Below are 15,821 nucleotides of genomic sequence, written 5' to 3' on the forward strand. Positions count from 1 at the left end.
GGCCAATAAAGTGTTATTATCTATTGTCCTTTACCTCTATAGGGACACAAAAAGTTTTAAAAGTTAAAAGTCCAGATGTTTCCAAAACATCAATTTGTGATATTTTTGGCTGCTTAGTTACGTGATTCCATATTAATATAATCAAGTGGTATTAATTCAATGCCATTATTTATAACAGCAAGTGGTATTTACTATGTATTCTTTGAAAAGGATAAAAATAATTTCACATGTATATAAACTATATAGTGTTAGAAGCAGCATGTTTAAACTTTTGTATATCCCACTGTAATTCACCAATTTAAAGATTTTGATGCCTAAAAAGATGTATGAAGAAGGTGGAATACTGTTGTGTACATTATTTATATATTATGTTTTATTTTTACTTTCTGCTATAAAATTATATATTTGGATTTTCTCTTTGTCGATGTAAACCTGAAAGAGGCACATTATGTTCACACCCTACAGTATAATAATAAACTATTTGTATATATCCAACTAAGCAATCTTGTTTTTATTCTATCTACTTACTTTTAAGTACTTTGATATTTAAGATGCTGTCATACACAGTATACAATTCAACTTCTATAACTGGCAAAGATTTGTTCCTTACCTTTGACTTGGATTTAAACTCAGGCGTTTTCTGGTGACTGTCCAAATATTCCACAAAGAAGTGCAGTCCCACAACTGAGTGTTTGTAAAAAGTTGCAGCACCCAGCAGATGCTGAACCTTTTAAGTACTCCTGCATTATCACCTGTGTCTTCTGAATGGCTGGATCTGTAGATGGGCTGGTTAATACTTGTTTAGTCATCGGAATCAGGTGTGTCGCATTATGAACAATAGGGCTTTGCTAATTGACCATTTTGAGGGCATGTGGGGATAGGTTCTTGATGAATTAGCCACACCTCTGAGTTAATGATGAGGGGTTTAATAACACAGCCTTGGAGACTAGTAGTCAATCTGCTTCTGGCTCCTGGATGGGTAGGAGCTCCTGGCTTGCAGCTGTGTTAGCCCAAAGACTGCTATGGAAGGTGAGTGGTTTTGATGTTTGTTGGGTTTGGGTGGTAATTTGAAGAAGGTTGTAGGTTGAAGTTGTTGACAGTTGAAGTTTTTGAAGGTGTTTAGAATATTTTTGTACTGTGAGTTTGGGAAGGGTTTTTGTATGTGATGGGTGGAAAGGTAACATATTTAGTTGAAACTTGACTGTCTTCTAAAGACTGTCCAAATGTTCCACAAAGTAGTGCAGTCCCACAACTGTTTGTAAAAAAAAAAAAAAAAATTGTTACCCAGCAGATCCTGAACCTCTAAGTAGCCCCCACATTATCACCGGTGCATTTTGAATGGCTGGATCTGTAGATGGGCTGGCTAATACTTGTTTAGTCATTGGAAACAGGTGTGTGTCACATTATGAACAATAGGGCTTTGCAAATTGACCATTTTGAGGACATGTTGTGGTAGGTTCCTGGTGAATTAGCCACACTTCTGAGTTAATGATGAGGGTTTTAAAAACGCAACCTTGGGTCTAGTAGTCAGTCTGTTTCTGGTTCCTGTAAGGGTAGGAGGTCTTGGCTTGCAGCTGTGTTAGCCGAAAGACTGAGAAAGGTGGGTGTTTTTTATGCTTTTTGGGGGGGGGGGGGGGGATAATATTTGTGCAATGTGGGTTTGGGAAGGTTTGTGGTACTTGTTGAGTTTAATGGTACTATAATCAGTTGAAACTAGAGTTTTTTTTTTCTGGAGATATGGAAGAAAAGTTACTTTAGTTTATTTTAATGTGTTCTGAAATCTGATGTTTATACTTGTGAGGGTTATGTTCTTTGAATTGAAATGTTTTCAGCCATGGGTTGTGTTCTATAAGGTTCTTTGTAAATGGGTTTTCCAAAGGGTGGTAGGATTTCAAAGGATTTAAACCTGTTTGGACCTGAATTTGTTAATTTTCATTGGTTTTTGTAAGCAGTCAAGGCTATAGGACATTACAGTCTTGGATGATTGTTTTCAAAAAGGTGGCAGGTAAGAGAATGTAAATTGAGTTGGCAAATAGGTAGTATTTTAGATCCGGTTCAGTGTTTAGGCAAGCGTTGAGTTGGGGAAATTGAGATATGTGTTTGTGGTGTGTAACTCCTTTTTGTTGTATGCCTAAACTGTTTTGATGGGAAGTTGACATTTGGAATAATTACACAATGGTTTTTCCTTTTTAGATGGGAGAAGGAGTTAAAGGGTTAGGGACTAATTTGGTCAAGTGTTTTGTTATGTGTGGTATTTAAAGCTTATTGAATTGTGAAGGTTGTACTGGAGGTTCAGTATGTTGCTGCTGGTGTATTTTGTGGGTCTAATGTTTAAGTGACTGGAATAATGAAGGAGAGTCAATTTTGACTTTGTGGCTTTTGGAATGGTGATGGAAATAACCTGGGTGCCAATGTGAAGTTTGTGTTACACACGATGCTCTACTTGGGCAACTTAAAAGGATAGTATGAATAGTATTGATGTGAAAGTGAGGAGGAGCTTCAGGTTGGCTGCACTGAGCTTTTTGGATAATGTTGAATGTGGTGTTTTTTTTTTTTAAAGGTTAGGAGTTATCCTTTTTTTATGCTTAAATATGAGTATTTTGAAACATGCTTAGATGTTTATGGTTGTTTTGAGCTTTCAGTTTTGTCATTTTAGCTGATGTGGAAATAAGTCTATTTTGCTTTTTTTAATATGAATGTTTTTGGTAACATTGTTTAGATTAGTACTCTGAATTTGTGGAGTAAGGTATGCTGATTTACAGTGAGGGTGGTTGTGAATGATGAGGCCATGTTGGATTCAGAGAAGAGTTGGAGCTTCACTTATTTTCAATGGCTATAATGTTATTGGTTCTAGTGGACATTGAAGATGTTCTGTTATGATTTGGCTGAATGATATCTGAAGTAACTTTGTTTTGAACAATTGTTTTCCTGGTGGTAAGCTCTTTGGCTAATTGCACCATTCACACCTTTTTGAGTCATTGAAAGTAAAGCCCTGTATATATTTGGATGTTTAATGATACCCTTATTACACTAACAATTTATGTTGATGGTTGTTATGGTTTGTTATTAGGTGAATGTGCTGGTTATGTTCTTTTTGACTTTTGGAATTAAGTCAAAGTTTTAATTTTCAATGTGAATAGCCTGTTTTGGTTGTGTGTTATGTTGGAATTTTCATGTTTTGGAATTTCTATTGCTTTGTATTGTATTTTTTTGAGAGTCATGCAATACAATGTAGAACTGAAATTGGAGCATTTATTTGCTCTACGATTGTGGAGGTAGTTTGTTTTTTCTTGATGGAAGTGTGCACAATTACATTAGTTTAGCAAGGGGTATTGTGCAGGAAGGGAGGTGTTAGTTTTGGGGGTCGGTTTGTTTCGATTTGTACAGATGCAGCCATTCAAAACGAGCTGGGTACGCTGTGGTACAACGCGGTGGGCGTGTTGCATCAAAACGCGCAATTTCGTGTCATACTGCAATTGACTGTATGCAAATTAGATTGTTAATAGTACCCGGAATCACCTTGTAAAACCACCAGGTGGAGCTCATAAAGCTTAACCTTGCATGTCCAGCATTTGAGCTGTCACCAGAAATTGCCAGTTTTGAATCCCGATTACTGCTGAGGGACAATCTTTATTCAATTAAGAATTTAAGTTGTATATTCTTTAGACTTTAAACTGTGTATTACAGCATGTTAATCATCCAACATTAAAAAGGGTATATTTGATGAAAGCAAGATTGCTCAGTTGGACAAAAGCACACAACCTACCTTTATCATAAATATTTTATGCATCAGTATTTACTGAAGATATTACTAATAGTATTAATGAATGTAGTTTTTTTTCAGTTCTGATATTCTATTCGTGGGATGCTACTCTTGACTTCTGAGCCTGTGAGCGGGTTAGTCTGTCATGCCATCCCGACATACACTTCTGAATACTTGGCTTTCTTCGGGTTGTCTCTCCTGGCTTCCGTGATTGAATGTTGAGCTGGCTTTCCTATTCTTATTGCCGGATATCACTCCGGACATCCGTGTCTGTGAGCGGGCTCCTTGCCTGGCTCTCCTTGGGTTGTTCATTCCGATATCAGTGATAGAATGTTGAACATGTTTTGCCCAGTCTGTGTTTTTTTTTTCTTGTTTTTTGCTTGGTGTTGATTTTTCACTTCCCGGTTTCCCCTTCTTTATGGTCTCCCAGGTTTAATTCTGTTGTGGTTTGTGCTTTTTTTTTTTTTTTTTTGGCAAGTCTCCGGAGCTCTACCTGACCCCCCCCTTCCTCTACCCAATAAAGTTTTAATACCCTGGAGGAGGGGGCAGCTCTCAGCCGTGGACTCCTGGAGGTTTCCCTTCTGTTAAATGAGGTTTTTCCTCCCCCAAGTGCTATGCAGCTCACTTATTTGTTTGGACTTTAGGAGCCACCCATTAAGGGGGGGGCATGCTCTCCCGCCCCCTGCAGGGTGCTCCTACTGTCTTGTCCCTAGTTTCCTGTGCTTTGCTCTCCTTCCGGTGTCTCTCTCTCCTGGGGGCTATATATTTCTGGGTAACTTCGCTCAGCATTGATGTTCGGATATCTTGAGACCCGCCTAGCACCAGGTCGTTGCTCCGTCCGTGGCCTGAGGGCATAGCTGTCACACCCAGTACACCTAGATGGCGCTCTACTTTCCTCCTGTTCCTAGTTCCCTGTGATTATTCTTGTCTTGTTGTGTAGCCCATTTATTTCCTGCTTCTGCTCTGCTACTCACTCAGCATTGACATTTGGATGTCCTGAAATCTGCCTAGCACCAGGTCGCCCCACATCCGCTAACTGAGGGCATAGGTTTCTATACGGCATTTCCTGAACAGCTGAGCCCAGGCTAACCCCCGTCTTGCTCCTACGCAAGGGGGCTTTTTGCTCTCCTGCCATTCCATGGTTCGTCCTTTCCGACATCCGTGACAAAAGGTTTCTATATGCCAATCCAGAACTCTTTGCACTGCTGAGCCCGGGCTAACTCCCTGTTCGGCCTCTTTGCATGGGGTCTTTTTCTGCTCTCCTGCTATTTTATGGTTCTAAAAAACTTTTCTAAATTAAAAAAAAAAGATTACATTGGCATGCCTGTAGTTTTTTCACGAAACCTCCTTGAGTTACGAAAACACTGGCTGTGTGTACAAAGTACATTGTGACTGTTTTCACAGCCTTCACTGTCATTTTTAAGCCATTTTTTTACCACGCTGGATTATTCTTCTGTCCATATCTTTGGAAGGGAAGTGCAGAAAGCCTTCAAACAAATGCATTTTAAAGACCACGACTTGTGAAAGTGTTCACAGCCTTCAGGTAAAACATCAGTGAGCTAATTCTTTTTTGAAAACCTCTGGTTTTTCATTAATGCCTAATTATGCACTAACTGGAACCTGGGGGGCCACTGTGTACACACATTCACAATGTGAGAAATACTGCTCAATATGGCTTTGTGGAAAAACTATATCACCATAGGAAGCAGAACAGTGCAGCCTCCAATTACCAAGACTGTAAGCATGGGAATTAAGCTTTGTTTGATTTCTGAAACCCTTTATTTATGCCCTGTTTTCATTCAGGTAAGGGTAAACTATATACACAATACTGCTGACAGCAGGAAAATTCAAATTGTTACTCGGCAGCTTATTAGCAGCTGCACAATGCTGCAAGTAAGTGTTTTATACTTTCCAAGTCATGCTTTGTGTTGTGAAACTTTTTTTTGAAGATGACACTACAGGTAATACTGGAATAGGGGGTCTTCATGACTCAATAGCATTTACACACCAGACAGCCCCCCTCACCTTATACAACCTTGCTTTGGGTTGAGAAACTGTTTTTTTTTTTTGTTTTTTTTAAGAGAACACTGCAGGTAATACACTGGGATGGGGAGTGCTTCCAGTAATTTCTGGGTTTCCTGTGTCTTATTTCAGTTTCACATTGGTTCTGAAAGTTAACAGTTTTGTAAGACATACTGCGTTTTGGGAGTATTGAAACTGTTACTTGGCTTTCTTTGTGAGGGGAGTTATCCTGAGAAAAGATACTTTTCATTACTGTTTTCAAATATAGCTATTATGCTGTGCAGTGTTGGGTAGCGGTTTACTTATCAATAGTGCCTGGAATCTAAAACCATTAAAAGGGTTATGAACAACAGGAGGCCATTCACTCAATCTAGCTAATGTAATACTTAATTTTAATCTGAGGACCCTTTTCTGTTTGGTTTTTTTTTTTTTTTTTTTTTTTAAAGAAGCTCAAGTTAAATGATCAAAAACAGTTGGACAGATGTTGAAGTTGACCCACAACTGGCTAAATGTCAATGAAGTCACTAAGGACTTGTGTGGGGGGGAGATTTTAGGACCTTATGCGGTGCTTAGAGAATAGGTGTCCAGAAATCCATAGGACGAAAGACAAAATACGAGGTCGAATGGGCAGGCTAGGTCGGGTTTCCAGTAGTTAAGTCGGTACGGTGTCCAAATCAAAAAGCTGCAAAACAGAAATGAAGACAAAGCCGGGGACAGAGCAATCGGATATCCAGTAGTCAGGTCTGTGAGGTATCCAAATCCAAAAGCTGTGAGACAAAAATGAAGACGTTGCTGAAGACAAAACGGGGTCGGTATCCAGAAGTCAGTTCAGTAAGGTAAGCGCACAAGAGAAAGGCTAAGACATCTCAACAGTGAGCGAGGGTTTAAATGAGAAAGAGGGTGTGAGCAGTGCTAATTGCTTAACTAGGGTGCAGGTGTTGATGCAGAGAGGTGCATGCGGGAGTGCGGTTCGTGACAGTACCCCCCCCCCGCTCACGGGCGGCTCTGGATGCCGTAGACTGACGGAAGATCCTGATGAGGGATTTATCCAGGATGTCCCGTTCTGGAATCCACGATCTGTCCTCGGGACTGTATCCTTCCCAGTCTATTAGGTACTGGCACTGCCCCCTGTACCAGCGAGAATCCAGAATCTTATTCACGGTAAAGGTGGAAGTGCCATCGATGAGACAGCCGAGGTTGGGGTCTAGAGAGGGGAGACGGTGATAAGGCTTTAAAAGAGAAACGTGGAAGGTTGGGTGGATTCAAAGGGTAGGGGGGAGAGCAAGACAAAAGCTAACCGGTGTGATCCTGGAAACAACCCAGAAAGGGCCGACAAAATGGGGTCCCAACTTGACAGAGGGTTGGCGTAATGGAATGTTCTTGGTTGATAACCAGACAAGTTGTCCCCTTTGGAGCCTGGGAAAGGGTCTTCTGTGCTTGTTTTCCAGAGTTTTAAGAGAGAAGACGTATATTGACAGATGGAGGGAATATCCGAGTCAGTCGGGGCTGCTATTCAGGAGGAATGAGGGTTGATACCCCAAGGAGCAGAGGAAGGGTGAGACGCCGGTGGAGGAGGAGTAGAGGGAGTTATGGGCGTATTCGACCCAAGGTAGCAGAGAGTTCCAGACATCCTGGGATGGGGAAACGTAAGCTTGCAGGTAGGTTAAAAGCTCCTGGCTCAGACGCTCGGTCTGGCCGTTAGCGTTGGGATGATAGCCGGTGGCGAGGGAGTCGGAGGTCCCTAGAGCCTTGCAGAAAGCTTTCCAAAAGTGGAACGTAAACTGAGGGCCTCTGCCAGAGACTATATCAGTCGGTATGCCGTGGAGTCTGAAGACCTGATGAACGAAAACGTCCGCCATCTTCTGGGCAGTGGGTAACAAGGTAAGGGGAACAAACTGGGCGGCTTTGGAAAATCTATCAACAACGACAAGAATGACGGACTTGCCTTTACTTAACAGATCAGAAAGGAAATCCACGGTGACGTGAGACCAGGGATGCTTGGGGATAGGGAGAGGTTGAAGGAGACCAGCTCTTCTGAGACAAGGTGTCTTGATCCTGGCACAAGTGGAACAAGCCTTAACAGTCGGTGACATCGGTCTCGAGGGAGGACCACCAGAAGTGAGAGGAGATGGTGTGTCGAACCCCCAGATGACCGGCAACGCGAGAGTCATGGCCCCAGCGGAGAATGTCGGAGCAGACCTGGTCAGCAACGAAAAGCTTATCCGGAGGGCACTGGGGGGGGAGTACGGGCTGGTTGGACAGTGAGCGTCGTACGAGGTTCTCAATGTTGCAGCGGATGGCGTCGATCTTATGAGGAGGGATAATGGGTTTAAGGTGTTTCTCAGTCAGGAAGATCATGCAGGTAGGAAAGGGCGTCAGCCTTGACATTCTAAGAGCCAGCAGTGTAAGTGATGAGAGTGTCAAATCGGGTGAAGAACAGGGACCACCAGGCTTGTCAGGGATTGAGTCGCCTTGCCAACTGGAGGTAGGTCAGATTCTTGTGATGGGTGAGGATGGTGAAGGGATGCAGGGCCCCCTCCAGCCAGTGTCTCCACTCTTTGAGAGCGAGTTTAATGGAGAGTAGCTCCCTGTCACCCAGAGAATTCATCTCGGTGGGAGACAATCTTTGGGAGAAAGGCACAGTGGTGAAGAGCGCCCCTGTCCCCATGACGTTGGGACAGGATAGCTCCGACTCTGTGAGAGGAGGCATCAACTTCCAGGACAAAAGGCAGAGAGGGGTCAGGGCGGTGGAGGAGTGTAGCAGAGGTGAAAAGGTGATGAAAGGTGCTTCAGGAGTCCATTTTTCCATGCTTGGAGCCCTTGCGGTCAAGGAGGTAATGGGGGCTGCGAAAAAACTGAAGTGGCGTTAAAAATTGGCAAAACCCAGGAAGTGCTGAATCTGCTTCAAGTTCTTGGGGGTGGGCCAGTCCCTTATGGCTTCCATCTTGGCAGGGTCCATCTGAACACCAAGTGGAGAAATGTCACCTAGGAATTGCACCCTAGACACATGAAAAAGGCAGTTCTCCAACTTGGCAAATAACTTGTCCTCAATGAGGTGACCAGGGACCTCCCGGACATGGGTTGTGTGTTTGTGAAGGGTGCTGGAGAAGACCAAGATATCATCCAGGTAGACCAGGACATACCGATTTAATAATATCCCGAAAAATGTCATTCGTGAAATTCTGAAAAACAGCCGAAGCATTGGTGAGACCGAAAGGCATGATCTGGTTTTCGTAGTGGCCGTGAGTGGTAATGAAAGCCGCCTTGCATTCGTTGCCCTCGCAGATGCGGATGAAGGTTGTAGGCACCACGTAGGTCAAATTTTGAGAAGATGGTGGTGGCCCGGACAGATTCTTTGGCGGCTGGGATAAGAGGCAGATGGTAATGGTTCTGTACGGTAATTGCATTAAGCCTGCGGTAATCCACACATGGTCTTAAGGAGCCATCCTTTTTACCAACAAAAAAAACTCGCACAGGCGGGGGAGGCGGAGGGGTGAATAAATTCTGATTTCAGAGTCCTGGATGTAGGTTTCTAAGGCCTTGGATTTCTGTATAGAGACAGGGTATATACATCCACTGGGAAGTAAGGTACCTGGATTTTGATCGATGGGGCAGTCGTAAGGGTGATGTGGGGTGAGAGACAGTGCTTTCTGTTTACAAAATGCCAGATGAAGATTGGCGTAAGCAGGGGGTATAGTGGATGGGATATCTTGAGAGATGAGGGTGATTGGGAGTTTCTGGGGAAGTTGACAACAATGGGTTGTCATGCCCCACACTCTACCTCGGAAATGCCATTCTGTCCCTGTCATCCCACACTCTCCCTCGCAAGCGATGTTACATTCCCAGAACCTCTGCTTCACAATCTCATCCCTGATTGAACCCATCACATTCTCACATGCATCAGATTCCTCAAATTCCTCAAGTTTCCTAGCCTTTTGACTGATCGCCCATTACAAATCTGCTTCCGCCTCTTGACCTCGCCTTCTGGATTTTGACTGTTGGATTCTTTTTGGATATCTCTCATTACGGAACCCTTTGCCTCCCTTATCGACCCAGCCTTGGGATTTCGTCTTTTGGATCGTTCCTTTGCTACTCTGTGTTCTGTGGGATTCCGGTCACGCATAAGGATCCTCCTATTCTACCTATAGGTTCCCTGACATGGGTAATGCAGCGAGGGCTCCAGGCAGTGATATCGTGGCAAGCCAGGAAATATGAGGATTGTGTACTTGCAACCAGGGAAAACCAAGATTAAGTGGAAGAGATGGGGAATGGATGAGGAGGAGCTGGATCTGTTCTTGGTGAGTATTACCCATATGCAGAGAGAGGGGGATCGTATGCCATTCCACCAATCCCGGAGAGAGGGAGGAGCTGTCGATGGACTGTATGTGGAGGGGAGACTGGCAGCAGGGGAATCCTTAGAGAGGTGGTGAGACCAGAGTCTAGAAAGTTGCCCACAGCACCTGAATCAACAAAAGACAAGATGGGTCCCTGAGAACTGCCCCAGGAAAGAGTAGCACAGAGGGAGAGCCCGGATGTGGAAGGACTGAGAGAACGGATACTGACCTTAGCAGGGGGTATGGGTGGTGCGAAGGGGTTGGACTAGAGAGGAGGCCCTGAGGTGATCGGGAGCCCCACAATAAAGACAGCAACCCTCAGAGAGTCGGCGGCTCTGTTCTTCAAGGAATAAGACCAGAGGGGAAGGGGGAGTAGCCAGAGTAGGAATGGGAGGGGTTTGGCTAGAGCCCTACGTTGTTGCAGGTGGATGTCTAACTCTACGACCAGCGAAACAAAGCTCTCCAGCGTGGGACAGACCCCGGCGGAATTGATGAATGAGAGCCTCCTGGTTCCAGGCAAGCTGGGAGGCCAGAACCCGAAAGTTTGTGATGTATTTCTGGAGAGGCTTTGCATCTTGCGATAGGACTGAAAGGCGAGAGGTGGCGAAATAGGATTGGGGCTGTCCGAAGTTGGTGGTCAACAGTGCTTGAAACTGTGAGATCTTAGCTTCCGAAGCATTCCTGGTGAGGAGACCCGCAGCCCATTCCAGGGCCCGGCAAGAGAGGTAGGCTACCATAAAATCTATCTGTTCTTTATCCGTAGGAAAGCAGTTTGGACGGAGATTATAAGCCATCCAGCACTGCATCAGGTAAACCTGGCACGTTCGGATTGCCATCGAATCGGTTCAGGGTGGGAGGAGGCATGGGGTTCCGGGGTGGGTGGGAAATGACAGGCTGTGGGGCAGACCCGGAGACAAAGTTAACTAACTGTTGAACGTTAGAGTGCCTGAGTGCTTTGCCAGCAGCGCTGAAGGAAAATTAGAGCCCGCGGGGTCCATCTTAAGGTTCACTGTTCTGTCACTGAAGTCACTAGGGACTTGCTGTAAAAAGGTGTTAGGACCCTATGCGGTGCTGAGAGAATAGGTGTCCAGAAATCCAAAGGGCAAAAGATGGAATACGAGGTGAAGACCTGAAGGACGAAGATGTCAGCCATTTCCTGAGCAGCAGGTAACGAGGTAAGGTGCACAAAGTGGGCGGCTTTGGAGAATCTATCGACGATTACCATAATGACAGACTTGCCTTGACTTGGGGGAAGGTCAGTAATGAAGTCCATGGAGACGTGTGACCTGGGACTAGGGAGGGGTTGAAGGAGACTGGCTCTCTTGAGGCGAGGAGTCTTGGCGATGGCGCAGGTTGGACAAGCTTTAATATAGTCGGCCACGTCGGTCTTGAGAGAGAGAGGTGTGATGAGATGTCCGGTGAATTGAGAGTCATGAAAAAAAAGTTTATCGGGGGTACTGGGGTGGTACAGGCTGGCTGGAGAGAGAGTGGTGCACAAGGTCCTCAATGTCGCAGCGGATAGCGGAAATGATCTTATTGGAGGGAACAATGGGTTCAGGGGAATTCTCAGAATCAGGGGGGTCGTGCAGGCAGGATAGGGCGTCTGCCTCGATATTCTTAGAGCTGGGTATATAGGTAATGAAGAAGTCGAATCGGGTGAAGAATAGAGACCATCAAGCTTGATGGGGGTTAAGTCACCTTGCTGACTGGAGGTAAGCCAGGTTCTTGTGGTCAGTAAGGATGGTGAAGGGGTGCAGAGCCCCCTCCAGCCAGTGTCTCCACTCTTCTAGAGCGAGTTTGATGGAGAGTGGTTCCCTGTCACCCAAGTTGTAATTCATTTTGGCAGGAGACAGTCTCTGAGAGAAAAAGGCACAGGGATGCAGAATGCCCCTGTCCCCATGGCACTGGGAGAGGATGACGCCAAATCTGTGTGCTGAGGCATCCACTTGCAAGACAAAAGGTTTAGAGGGTCAGGGTGGTGAAGTGGAGCAGAGGTAAAAAGGTACTTCAAGCGGAGAAAAGCACGGTCAGCTTCAGGAGTCCACTTACCCTGACTGGGACCCTTGTGAATCAAGGAGGTAATGGGCTCAGTGACAGAACTGAAGTCCCTGATGAAGTGATGATAAAAGTTGGTGAATCCCTGGAACCGTTGAATCTGCTTCAAGTTCCTAGGGGTGGGCCAGTCCTTGATGGCTTCTGTCTTGGCAGGGTCCATCTTGATACCAAGTGGAGAAATAATGTAGTCTATAAATTGTACCTTGGATACGTGAAAAAGGCATTTCTCCGCGTTGGCATACAGTTTGTTGTCGATGAGGTGATGGAGGACCTCCTGGACGCGAGTGATGTGTTCCTGAAGAGAGCTGGAGAAGATCAAGATGTAGACCAGAACAAACTGATTGATAATGTCCCTGAAGATGTAGTTCATAAAATTCTGGAAGACTGCAGGAGCATTCGTGAGGCCGAACGGCATGACTTGATATTCATAGTGACTGGGTGGTAATGAAAACAGTTTTCTATTTGTTGCCCTTGCAGATGCGAATGAGGTTGTAGGCACCACGTAGATGGAGTTTAGAGAAGATGGTGGCACCCCTGATGGCTTCCATGGCTGCAGGGATAAGGGGGAGAGGGTAGTGATTCTTGATTGTAATGGCATTAAGGCTGTGGTAATCAATGCATGGTCTTAAAGAGCTGTCTTTCCTTCCGACGAATAAAAAAAAAACTAGCACATGCAGGGGATGAGGAGGGGCGACTTGAGTGAGTCCTGTATGTAGCTTTTTTTAAAAAAAATTAAAAAACAAAAACAAAAAAAACCTGCAATGGTGGCTGTAGGTGTTACACTCTCCTCCACTTAATTCAATGTCCTCAGTGTAGGGCTATCCCATCCTGCAATGTTGTGCTCTCAGACTCCTGTGGGTTTGTGCCCTACACCCTGTGGTACTGCTGTGTTCATACAGTGTGAACATGTGATATTTAGAAATGTAAAAGATGTCAATATAATGCTATTAAGATTTGCTCTTTTAGTTTTGAAAATAAATGTTTATTTGTTTAAAAACACTCATAGCAATTGCACCCAATCTCACACTTATTTAAATCAGTTATTTAAGATGACACACTACAGATGGTGACAGCACAGTGGTGAAACAGTTGTACACATCAATAGAAAGTCTTTTAGTACTGTTTGTGCTACAGTACTTGAACTTTATTATTGTTATTATTTTTTTATATGTTTCCATATTATATTCCCTATTAATTCAATGCTTTTCTGTTTGTTTCTGTTGTTTTTATGTGTGATTTCTACATTTGTAATGGCATATGATTTTGTGCATGTAGAAGAGGCCTCATTATGAGTAAATTTAGAAGTTTTTTGTGTCAGTGTTTCAACTTTTGAATGTGTCTTGATGGAATGGAGGAGTGTTTAAAGTTGGAGTTTAAAAGCAATTAAATTTGTGGTAGATCAAATAAATGTGATCTTTTATTGTTTTGAGTAAGTTTGTGGGAAATTACTTTGTCTCCTTTTTTAACTTTAAAGAACTTGAATATGTTTGAAAAAATGTTTGTAAGTTGTTTTGTAGTGTGATGGACAGTGTTCTCAATTGTAAATTGTATTTTCAAAACTTTGTAATGCAAGATTTTTTGAAGTTGTTTAATGCTCAATGTCTGGTGTATTGTCACTTTGTGTTGTAGTTTTAGCATTGTAATTTGAGCACAATAAAGTTGCTGGGTGTGCTCTTTCAGCGTATTAGTGATTGAAAAGATGTGGGTATGTTTTGTTGTACAATATTGTATTAAGTTGTAGTGTTTGGTGATGTTGTTAAATGTTTATCCAAGGTTGTTTAATTGAAGAAGTTTGATAAATGGATGTTTAACATCCTTTCAGGGATTGAAGAGGCAGGTGGTAAGTAGCTGTTTGTAAATTCACATTTTTGTTTGAATGGAAACCTGGAAGAGGTTCTTTGTTCACAAGCTACAGTATAATAATTAACTATTTTATATATCCAATGGAGTAATGTTGTTTTTTATAAATATTAAGCACTTTAATATTTAATGCTGTCATACAATATGAAGTTTAGAATTTTTTTTTTACTGGTAAAATGTGCAGATGTGATGTGGTGTCTGTCTTCCAAGAGGGATGTTTTTGGTCATTGCTGTGGACTGTAAAATTGGAATGGAATCTGCTATTTGTGTGCATGTTGATGAGGTGATGGTAGTTCTTTGAGGGGATCTTTTTTGTGTGCTAGAGGTTTAATTTTGAGTTGGTTGAAGCTAAAGCTGTAAATTGTGGTAGATTAAAAAAGTTTATTGTTTTGAGTATGTTTGTGAGAAACACTGTTAAAATGTGTTGGATTGAAAATAACTTTATTTTTCCAAAAGTGTTTTGTAGTGTAATGGACCATGTTTTTCATTGTATATATTTGTAATACAAGAACTCTGACATGGTTGGAAACTCATCAACTGTCCATTTCAAGGTCCATCTACCTTTCTGGGATTGAAGAGGAATTGGGTAAGTTTTTTGTGGGTGTTCTTGTAGTTGGGGTGTGGATTCATTTGAAGATTGCAGGTGTGTGTTTCTTGTTTCACTATTTAAGTTTGGGTAGTTGTTTGGAGTAATTGTAAGTAGAGCCTTGCATGTATTTGGCTATGTTTAAGTGTGAATAGTCTGGTTAGGTTTTGTATTGCAATGTTACTTTGGAAATTTGTATTTCTAATGCTTTGAAGGTAGGGTTAGGGTTAGTTTTGTGTGGTTTTGGGGGAGGGATTTTTTTAAATGTATTTTATTTGGATGTTTAATGTAAATGAATCTGAAAGTTGTTTCTTTTGTTTTTCTACTTGGGTCATTTTGTTGGAGGTGGTGGGCAGATGTTTGTTTCATTGGGTACCTGTATATGTGCATGGAGTGTGGTGCAGATGAGGGAGGTGGTGTCTGTTTTCCAGGTGTGATGTATTTTTATTTCCTGACTATTGGAACTGAAGATGAAAATGGAGTACATCTTGAAGAGGCCTCATCAGGAGCAGTGTTTGAGTGGATATTTTTCTGTTGCAAGTGTTTCAACTTGAGAGTTTCTACAAGCAAGTCAAGTTTCTGGATGGAGTTGAGGAGCCTGTCTGAAGTAGTGATGGACTTTTAAAAGTTGTGGTATGTTAAGTGAATATGTTCTGTGTATTGTTTGGAGTAAGTGAATGGTCTGTTTTTGGACTGTAAAGAGCTTAATTGTGATGGAAACATGGATGGTAGATTGTTTTGTATTGTGAAGGATGTTCACTGCATGTTATGTTGTCAATTTTCATGATGTGGTTTAGTATTGTAATTTGAGCACAATAAAGTTTCTGGGAGTGCTCTTTGAGGATTTGTATGATGACTGAAAAAATTTGGATATGTTTGTTATACAATCTTGTTTTAAGCTGTGTTGTATTTTTAGTGATTTGGGAAGGTATCCTTTGTGTGTGTTTTTTTTCCAAATGAGCTAGAATGCAAGTTGTTTTAAAGAACAGTGTGTGATTGTTTTTTTAACATGATGTAAATTGTAATGTCTAATACTTTCATAGTTTGAAGAGGCAGGTGGTAAGTACCTATTTTTGTGTGTGGGGGGTTAGGGATAGGTTTTATCTCGGTAGATCTGGCTTGTTAGTTTGTTATGGCTTCTAACCTTAGAACAATATGGCCATGTTCTGTCTTGTTTTGAGTAAGTGAATTGGGATCATTT

The 15,821-nt window shown here is 42.8% G+C and overlaps 1 long non-coding RNA gene across 1 annotated transcript; it reads left to right on the forward strand.

Annotated features, from left to right (window-relative positions):
* The first annotated feature begins 961 nt into the window (after window positions 1–961).
* LOC138224477 (uncharacterized) lies at window positions 962–15,330 on the forward strand. Its single transcript, XR_011182962.1, has 3 exons — window positions 962–1,029; window positions 14,586–14,620; window positions 15,052–15,330. It is a non-coding gene; the product is annotated as an uncharacterized lncRNA (long non-coding RNA).
* The last annotated feature ends 491 nt before the right edge of the window (window positions 15,331–15,821 follow it).

This window comes from Lepisosteus oculatus, chromosome 22 (genome assembly GCF_040954835.1).
Source record: "Lepisosteus oculatus isolate fLepOcu1 chromosome 22, fLepOcu1.hap2, whole genome shotgun sequence".
NCBI lineage: Eukaryota > Metazoa > Chordata > Actinopteri > Semionotiformes > Lepisosteidae > Lepisosteus > Lepisosteus oculatus.